The following is a 10,943-nucleotide window of genomic DNA, read 5'->3' as shown; positions in this document are numbered from 1 at the left end:
TTCTTTCCAAATTGAATGCAGATGTATTTAGGGGAAAACTACTGATGACAGGAATGATCTCAAAATGAAGACGTACAAGAGTAGCCCTTCCAGTGACAACAATTTTAATCCAGGTGATATAAATAATTGAAAGAATTTTCTCTTAAATTCTTTTAGCCTCAAGATATACGTCCACAAAATGAGTTGAAACAAATTAACAATAAAATATTTTTGCCCGAGTCCAAGGCTTTAACTAAAGATCAAGCTTTATAATACCATTACCACCATTCTGTTCAGCCCTAAGAAATGCCTTTTACCCATCCTATCTGCCTCCTAAGATAAGGTTTCCCCAGAATTCTTTCAGTCAGTGTTTCACTGACAAATAGTGCCATTTATCCTTCTTACCTGATGAATCTTCATACCAAGTCATTGCAAAGTTCTTAAAAGCCCGTGACTCCCTCACATTTTGCCTGAAATGGAGAGAGTTCATTGGAGTTTTTTAAGTAGGTCACAGGACTGAGCTACATTTCTTTTATCAATTTTAAAAATAACCCAAAGGAACATATATGGAAGTTCTTTAAAGTGGAAGAACTCTTACTTCAAGTGCAGCACTACGTGTTGTTTGCTCTCTATATGGTGCACTTTCCACCTCTGTGTTAAAAGTAAGGCTTTTATATATTGTTTAAGAAAATATTTTGTGAATCACATTTGGTCCAGGGGCTGCATTTTTCAATTTATAGAAAACACAAAACAAATGGAAAAAATTGATCTACCCAGGATCCAAAGTGAATGGCATATCTGCACCTAAACTGCCAACACTCAAGAACAAACTTATGTGAGGCAAAGATTCCAGAGGTAATCAATATAAAAAAATTGTCTGATGGCAGAGGCTTTCTCTTTGTCTCTATGTCATTAGGGTTAGACTAGCTTGAAATTCTCATAACAGCACTTCCTAACAGAAGACAATATCAAACCATGAGTAGCAAAAGGAAAATAGGAGTCTCATTTCTTCAGATGTAAATCTGACACCATGCTGAATATTGTTATATTTTTCACATCACAGTGGCTGTTGAACCATGGGAAGCAGATGAAATGAAGGGGGAAAAGTACCTGTAGGACAAGCTGCAGACAGCTATCCTTCACAGGGGAGTTTCTCATCTGAAAGGCCTATGATTGCCTATCTTATCCTCATGTGAGAATGACTAAAGCATGGACAATATCACTGCAGAACTGGACAAAAAAAAATCAAAAACTTTTTTTGATTCTTAATCTCTCTTTGGAATGAGGGACAGTGAAGAAAAAAATACCCAATTTACATGAATCTGCTCTTTATCAAAGGGCACAGAGTATCCTGTAAAAGTGTTCACATTTCTCACCATCTTTGTTTTAAGCACACCAGGTTAAATTAGAGTCACAGAAGTCAAACAAACATGCAGAGTTGCTTTTTCCTCTGTAAAAAGTCCCCTAGATGACAACTTCCCAGAATATAATTGTATCTGGATAAGTACTATCTATTTTCTCACTGACAACTAGCAAATGGGAGTGGTGTTTTAAATGTAGAGTAGTTCAAAACAATGTTTTTTAATGTCATTTGACTACTTTGCCTATAGAAAAAACTAAACTATAACACATTGTGAGCAAATAATTTTACCATCTGAAGCATAGCCCTGAAAACACAGCATAGCAGGCTCTTCAAAGGTTTTGGGAACCAAAACATGAAATCATGTCAGAAATCAGAGTAACTTGACCTAAGTATGGAGAGAGTTAAGGAGTTCTTCCTAAAATGGGAAGAAGTCTTCTGTAGATAGAGGGATCTTTCCCCTGGGTTCCACTGTCATAGGGTTGAGATGAAGTTCAAAGTCAGACAAAGTCAGTATTTTTGACCTTCTCTTAGCAAAACAAACACTAATGGTGAGTGTCAGTAACAGTTCAATAGCAATGAATGTTTTTCTTAAAGGACAGGGTAGAGTCAGGGACTTTGCTCTCCCTTTCCAAGGGTAAGCTTGTTCCACTGCTGGAAGACTGCACTCTAAGTCAGCTCAGAAACTGAATAATGCAAATGTATTAATGTGGCAGGAGAAGCTCCATGGACATGGAAAATGAAGAAGGAATGATTTGGATCTTCTCAGTCTTGTGGTTACTGAATACAAAAGTCAAGTTCTTCCCTTATGTCTGTATATCATGAAAGAGGAAAATCTTTTGAGAAGTTATCCTTCCATACTGATTCCCCATCTGCTTTTGTCTAAACAAGTATTTCTTCATGGTGATTTCTTCTGAGTACAAAGGTTGGTATAAAGGTTTGACATTGACATTTTTGTAGAATTTCTTCTACGCCATCTGACATTTTTGCTTTTCACTTGCTACCTTTAATTAATTTTACTTGCCTTTAATCATACTTTTTGTCCCTATCACCTTGATTTTTACTATAAACCTTTCACGCAGATCTTCTGAAACAATTATAAGCCTTGCCTCTCTAAGATTTTGATTTACCTTTACATTCAGTAAGTAGGAATCATCTTTCTCACTAAATTTTAACTGCATTCTGGAATTTCGGGATTTTTAAAGCTGCCTTTTTTTTTTTCCCCTGCAGTTAATCTATAGTGATAATCTGTGCCAGTGCATCTCACTTATAAAGGGTTCATCAAATGGTTGTTCCAATCTCAGGAAGCAACTATCTCTACAATAATTCTCAACAAATGCAGACCAAATGACAGCGGTTGCTGCTGCATTCAGTTCTGTCTGGTAGAGCAAATGCTGTCTTCAGGTTTAGAGTATTTCTAATCTTATTTCTTTACAATTGCAGTCTAGACTTTTTTTAAAAAAAAAAAAAAAAAAAAGCCTGTCCAACAGCAGGACACAGTTTAGGGCTGTACTTGCTTTCATACTACATGGAACCTTTGTTTTTTGAAAATAAGAGCTTTTTCCTACTTCATTTTTTTTTTGTCTTACAGTCTCTTTGAAACTGTCACTTTTTTGACTTCATGTTGCATATTCCTGTGAGGCTATGCTTTACAAGTTCACTGCTCTAGTGGTATTGTCTTGTTTTCCTTCCAAGAAATTGATCTGGCTTTGCACTGCTATCATAGAATAACTGAGGCTGGAAGTCTCAAAGCAGGGTCAGTTCTAAGCTCAGACGAGGCTGCTTGGGGATTTGGCCAGTTGGGTCTTAGAAGCTTCTAAGCACACAGATAATCCAAACTCTCTGGGCAACCTGTTTTGCTGCTGTTCTGCCCACATAAAGGAAAAGTTTATTATGGCTGAACTTCTTGTTTCAATTTATATCCATTTTCTTTTGTTCTGCTGAGCACTGCTGAAGATACTGGCTCCATCTGCTCAGTTATCTTCACACAGCTTCTGCCAGACTTGTCTCAGGTCTTCCTCAAATCCATCTCTCCGTTAGGCTAAATAAGGCCTATTCTTTTCCTCTTGTCAGGACAAACGCTCCACCCCCTGATCATCTTGACGGCCCTTCTGCTGAAGTCATTCCATCTTACTGGTGTCTTTCTTCTATTGGGTAGGGTGTGTCTGAGGAAACTGGATGCACTACAGTTTTCTAATGTGGCCTAAAAACTGTCAAGTAAAAGTGAATAATTGCTTCTGCTAATACATCCCAGGAACATGTCAGCCTTTGATGTGAGGACATGCTACTAGCTGATATTCATTTGGTCTACCAAGGCCTCAGGTCCTTTTCTAAAGAGCTGCCCCCTGCCAGTGTCCTAGTAGGCCCATCTTGTACCAAAGGTTTATTCCAGTTGAAGGATTTGGCATCACTCCTTGCTGAAATCCCACTGGCACATTTCTCCACCTGTCTGTAATTTTTTCCCCACTTTTCCCAGCTTCTTCACTTCCAATCAAACACCATAGGGCTCCCCCACCTTCTGTGCAGTTGGGGTTTCATCCTCTCTGCTGAGTCTCTGTCATCTTCCCAGACACAGGATTCCTGATCTTTGTTCCACATCTCCTTAAGGGGCCAACCTGGCTCCTCAACAAACGCACAGATGGTCCAAGCAAGGACATGGTCTCTCACAATGTCAGCCTTTAGGCTCTCTCCCCAGCCCTTCTGGGGACAACCCTCCTCTTTCCCAGATGCAGCTGCTTGACATTCCCAAATCAGAAGGCAGACAAGGTAAAAGATGCATACGCATTTTGGCATAAACAGCTGAATAAGCATTTAGCAGCTGACAGATTTGGTTGAAGAAAAATTGTGGAATAGTTACCCTTTTCCAGCAACAGTCACTCTAAAGTTACTAGAAGACTGTCTACAGGTCCCCGAAGACCTTAGAAGAAGGTCTCAGAAGATACAGAAGAGCCCGGAAACTACTCTGCAAACTATCGTGTCTCTTAGCTTCAGTTTTGCATATTTTAACAATTCTTGTTTACGTTAAAGTCACATTCTCCTAGCAATCTCATTCTCCATTTTGGGTCTCTGATTCTTACTACAATTCAGGCTTGAATTAGGGTTTCCATAAAACATCAAAATGACATATGTAACTTGAAAGTCTCAAATCTGTTGTAAATGCTTGAAAAGTTTGAAAGCTTGAAAAGAATGCTTTAAGTTTTCATAAGAAACTGATATCTTTTAAAAGACTCTTTCTCTCTAGGAGTTCTGTTTTCCTAAAATATCTGTAGTACAGGCTGAAAACTGCTTTATGCCATTTCACTTTTCTGCAATAATAAATGTTCCTCATACCTCTGGCCCAAGAGTACATTTATAAAAAGGAAAATATCTTCTACTTATTTTTTTTGAAGTTGATTTATTCATCCATATGAAATCCATGCTCAACTTTTCTGCTGTATTTCTGAGGAATTTTTACTGCATTTTATTATTTTGTTTATTAGCTACTAGCCATTTAATAACTCACCACTTCAACTTTCACGTTTTAAGAAACTGTTCCTCCATTTCTTTACACAGTGGTCTGTGGGAGACTTGTGTCAGATCATGTGACAACATAATGCCAAGCAAGTTAGCAACACAAAAACAAAGATGTGAAGATGAGAAATAGATATCTAAGCAGACCTCTTACAAGAAAAAAAAATTGCAATACTCGGGCAGTACTTTGTTCTACTCCAGGCCTAAAAATGTTATCAGTTTAGTGCAAATTGATGAGATAGAAAAAGACACAGAGGGGCATTTAAAGACATACATTTAGACTCTTGCCTGAAGTTATGAGCAATAAACTACATGGCCCAGACTCACAAAGAAGGCAGATCTGATCAGAAAACTGATCCAGAAACTGATGTCACATTTTCTGATTTGAATACAGTGAACTGGTCACTAAACCCTATATTCTTTGAATATTTAGAAAGTTGTTCAGTTTTAAAGTTAGTTTCTTTAAGCAAAGTTCATTTGGGCATATTCAGATCAAACATAATTTAGAAGGTTGTTTTGCTTACAGAATTTGCGTATGAAGGAAGAAGGTGAACAGCTTTCCAGATTCTTGGAGTATGTGTAACATACGTTCTTGACACAGCTGGTGATAGCGTCAAGCAGGGAGGGCTCCCCACTGGACCTGCTGTTTTTGAACAGAGAAGGATTGGTGGGTGATGTTGTGGTCAGAGGCCATCTTGGGCACAGCAATTGTAAAATGAGAGTTTTAAGTTCTCAGTGAAATAAGAAGGGGGATCAGCAGCCCTGCCACATAGGAGTCCCACAGGGCAGACTTTGGCCTGTTTAGGAGACTTGTTCACAGAGTCCCTTGTGAGGCAGTCCTGAAGGACTAAGGAGTCCAGGAAAACTGGACATTCTTCAAGAAGGAAATACTAAAATACAGAAACAGGCCATCCTCATGTGCTGAGTGATGAGATAGAGGGGAAGATGACTGGCCTGACTGACCAGAGAGCTTTGGCTGGAACTCAGGAAAATAAGGAGAGGTTGTGACCTTTGAAAGAAGGGGCTGGCAACTCAGAAGGTCTACAAAGACACTGTGAGGTTAAGCAGACAGAAAATCAGAAGGGCCAAAGCTCAGCTAGAACTTAATCTGGTCAGTGTCATAAAAGACAAAAAAAAAAAAAAAGTTTCTATAAATCCCCTTGCGATGCCTTCTTTGCCTCAGTCTTTAATAGCAAGGCAGTTGATTTCTGGGTACCCAGACCCCTGAGCTGGGAGACAGAGATGAGGAACAGAATGAAGGCCCCATAAACCAAGACAAAACTGTGCTATACCATTTAGACAGACACAAGTCCATGGGGCAGATGGGATCCACCCAAAGGTGCTGAGGGAATTGGGGGAAGTGCTCTCTGAACCACTTACCATTTACCAGCAGCCCTCACTAACTGGGGAGGTCCCAGCTAACTGGAAGTTGACAAATGGGACAGGATGTAGTCTATCTAGATATCAGTAGACGTTTTGACACCATTTCCCACAGCATTCTCCTGGAGAAATTGGTGGCTCATGGCTTGAATGGGTAAAAAAACCTGTCTGGATGGCTGGGCCTAGAAAGTACTGGTGAATGAAGTTATAACCAGTTGGTGTCTGGTCACAACTGGTGTTCCCATGGCTCAGTGCTCAGGCCAGATTTGTCTAATATCTTTATTGATGATTATCTAATATCTTATCTAATTTGGATTGGATATTAGGATTTTTTTTTCCCCTGAAAGGATTGTCAAGCACTGGAACAGGCTTCTCAGGGAAATGGTGGAGTCACCATCCCTGGAGATATTTAAAAGATGTGTAGATGTGGCACTTACAGACCTGGTTTGGTGGTGGACTTGACAGTGCTGATTTAACAGTTGGATTTGATGATCTTAGAGGTCTTTTCCAACCTAAATGATTCTATGATCCTATGCTCCTAAAATGAACACTCTAAAGGTCAGGAGAAATACTGCAGAATATACACACACCCATTCTCCAAAATGAGTGCCAAGTTGCTACGTATCTTTGCTTTATATAGAAAAAGAAATATTAGAAGTGTTGAAAGTGACATAATGCTAGAGTAAGAGCCTGATTGGCAGATGACAAATGCTGAACACCCACTAAAATATTATTCTTTTTCATTTCAGTACTTTTCAAAGTTCTAAAAAGGATGCTTCAATCCAGCAGAAACGAAACATGAACTTCTGCACTTGGACTGACAAATGCTGCTTTTTTTAGTATTGGTATAAACTGGATTTTTCATCTCCATTTTAAATTATAGAGATGCTTAAAACACCATATAAAGACACTATATCATCAAGGAACTATGAACAAAAAAATACTTATGTCTGGTTATGATGATCGCACAAGACAAGCACTGAAGACTACTCCTATGCCTAAGGAGATTTTGTTTCATAATTTATCTATCAAAAGAAATTAAGTACTGATGCATTCATCTCTTTTCATTATGCTGGTTATGATAAGATTCCTAAGCAATACCCAGAGTAGTGAAATGTGACACAATAACCAAAGGAAACTCTGGAAAATGTATGCTTGAAATGACAAGTACACTTAGCCTAGTAAATTCTTAACCCTTCTGCTTCCCTTCTCTGTGACCAGTGGTTTCTGCTGATGCATCAGTGAGAGGAACACTGATTTTGTCAGTGCCTCAAAGTTTGCTAATTATCTCATTTCTAAGAAATGTTATATTATGACTGGCAACAGCTCTTTAGCATCCACTGTTCTCGGTAGGAATTTCTTGGCAGAACAGAGTTCTTGATACATGTAATTAGCATTTCCTCTTATTATAAATAATTGTTCCTCATTTTCTACTAATTCTTTTCTAGGCTATAGATATATTTCCAGTAACAACAGACAAACCTGAGAAAACTGGGAGCATCTTTCTTATGAGGAGAGATTGTGGAATCTGGACCTGTTTAGTCCAGAAAAGAAGACTGAGAGGGGACCCCATTAATGAATATAAATATCACAAAGGTGGGTGCCAAGAAGACGGTGTCAGACTGTTTTCAATGCTGCCTAGTGACAAGATAAGGAGCAATGGCCATAAACTAAAACACAAGCAGTTCCACCTCAACATGAGGAAGAACTTAACACTGAGGGTGCCTGGGCACTGGAGCAGGTTGCCCAGGGAGGTTGTGAAGTCTCCCACTCTGGAGACATTCAAAACTCACCTGGAGTGTTTCTGTGTCATCTGCTTTACATGACCCTGCCTTGTCAGGGAGGGTGGACTAGATGAACTCCAGAGGTCCTTTCCAACCCTAACAATTCTGAGAAATTGTTTCGTAAGGCTTCCATGTGCCAATTTTGTTATTGTTTGCACCCAAACCTGTGCCATTGGCTACACAGTATATTAAGGACATTAATGTTTGGGTTTGGTGAAAGTTATATTTTCAACTTGCTTGGAAAAAATGTATAATTCTGAGAATATGATTGTCCATATCATACTTATTCTATCTTCTTTGTTTGAAGCTTTTATCTTTAGTACAATTTGAAATATTGGATAGGATTCAGTTCAAGATGAAGACACCAAAATTACTGTCTATATGTCAGATGAGTGCTTAAAACTCCAGTGTAATTAAGAAAGATATAGTCAATACAGTCAATGATGTTCAGAGATATTCAAGCAGCCTTCCAGGGTGTGTGTCTGATGTGATTTGAGAAATATGAATATGTGAGGTTTTTTTAACTTTACTGTGCTTGGAGATACAGGAGAGGAAAAAACCCAAAAAATCCAATGCATTTTAGCTTTCAACTGTATGAATTATTCTCTGCCACTACAGACAAAATATCAAAAGTATCTCAAATCCCAGGCAGATATTGTCAAGTTATTCAGAAGCAAAATAAATTATAATAAATATTTCAAGCTTAACTGCCTAATATTAGCAATCAGCATAGAAATATTTTGCTATAAATTTGCAATTCTTAAATTACAACAATTCAGCTTTTATAAATTCTTAGTTCATTTACTAAAATAAATATCACTCAACATGATGAAGTTCATCCCACTTTGTTGAGCAATAGGTAATCACCCATTACTCAGAAATTCAAAATTTATAGTCTTAATGAAAGGTATACACTGCAGAAGAACCATGACTATTGTGACTCATCATTTTTTTTTTTTTTGTGTAGTGAAGGTAAAGATGCTACATTTAATAAACTTATATCCTGTTCTTTTTAATCCATGCCTTCGTATGGCCTAAGGCCCAGATAAAATCTAGATCTTGCGCTAATATGTTATATTTCCATTTCTCCTTTTTTTTCCTATGCATGAACACTCGTTCTATGAAAATGTAGATAATTTCTAGTGAAACCTTGAAATCTAGTCCATTTCCTAGAAATGAGTCTTTCAGAAGATAAACTGAGATGTTTTTCTTTCTTAGTTTCTTCTACATTCTTTCTCATTCTTCATTGTATAACTTTTCTCACTGGTAACATTTGCTGACATTAAATACAAGAATTACTGTCCTTTTTTTTTTTTTTCCCCAGGCTTCTCAGTAACCACGTTATGGCCATCTTGGCTGGCACATTCTGTTCTTAATTAGGATTAAAGATATTTTGACTCATTCAAAATCTCACTAATGCTCTGTCTCTGGCCTGTAATGGTCTTTTATCACAGGTCTGATTGTTTGCTTTGTCTTTTTGGAGAAGGCTGAAGAGTAAGGAAATAGTTCTTTTTGTGTATGTTGCACATGGTTCCATCCACTTCTTATTCTTCTCCTTGCAGACATCTTTGATGTGTTTTTTTTCTTCATTCCTCTTCATTTTAGACATTTCTCTTCTTGGCACAGACCTTCATGGGAACTTTAATGTGGCTTCATCTGTCTTGCTTGCTAAATTTCATTGCATATCTGGTGACTGACTCTTTCAAAAGAAAACCGAACATACATGTGCGTGTGATTGTCTTCGTTATCTTACTTGTCAAGCCTGAGAGTTACTATCACACTTTCACTATTGGCAACTCCTTCTTGACAACTGACCAGTACGACACACTTGGGTTGAGATACTCTTATGCTCTAAGGCCTTTCACATTCACAATACACTTTCTGCAATAATGCTTCTTAGCATTACTCACAATGGTGGGGGTTTTTTTTGTTGTTGTGGGTTTGTTTTTTTTTTTTTTTTTTTTTTTTTTTACATTTAGGTGAGTAGTTGCACTGCCTGCCTGTTGGCATGGAAACAAATAATTAGATGGTAAAAGAAATAAAAGAATTTTCTCATAAACTGGTCTGTTTGTAGGGAAGTACAGCTCAGTTTTACAGATGGGAAAGCTATGCCTATTTCACACTTGCTTGTATATCCTTGCCATTCTGTATAGTGCCCTGTACCGTAAGAGCCTCCAAGTACTGCCATGAGGTACTAGGAAGTAATTGTAGCACCCTAAAATGTGACTAACTAGTAAAATCTACCCTCTGAACTTGCTGACATGGTAAGCTGGTGTCATCCCTTTGATAACTTATTGCAGCTCAGATGAAATCAAGAACCTGTGGCAACTCAAAGGAGCTGAGAATTCTTACTATATTCAAACAATGGGAAGACAGTTCCTGACATTAACACGAACAAATATGAGCTTCATTTCAGAAGAAAGAAAACTGAATTGAACGAATCATCCAATATCTAGTCTTGAAAGGACAAATTATGTCTTCAAGTTTCTTGTATAATCATGCAAAGGAATATCTGCAGCTTAAATAGCAGTTTTGGACAGGCTGGGTATACAATAGTAATGTAACTAATTATGACACTTTACTTAACACCTTTCATCACAAAGTACACTATCATACACTAGTCATTTGATTCTTACGACATGTCTGTAGAAGACTATTATACTGTTGTAGAGATTGCACACAGAGATTAAATGGTTTGGGTTAGGCCACACAGCAAGTGAGCAGCAGAGCCAAAAGGAGAGCGTGAGTGTTGGCTTCCAGCCCTGTGCTCCAACTACCGGACTGCACTTCCTTAATACCTAAATCCCTTATTGCCTCTCTAACAGAGCTACTGAAACTTTTGAGCACTCGTAAATTTTGGTGTAATAGCAAACCTGTTGCGTTTCTCCCTCCTAGCTCCTTTACGATGGCACAAAATACTATAATTACAC

This window comes from Chamaea fasciata, unplaced genomic scaffold, assembly GCF_029207755.1.
Source record: "Chamaea fasciata isolate MVZ Bird 193981 ecotype frontalis unplaced genomic scaffold, bChaFas1.0.hap1 SCAF_1, whole genome shotgun sequence".
NCBI lineage: Eukaryota > Metazoa > Chordata > Aves > Passeriformes > Sylviidae > Chamaea > Chamaea fasciata.
This window is presented reverse-complemented; position numbering follows the sequence as displayed.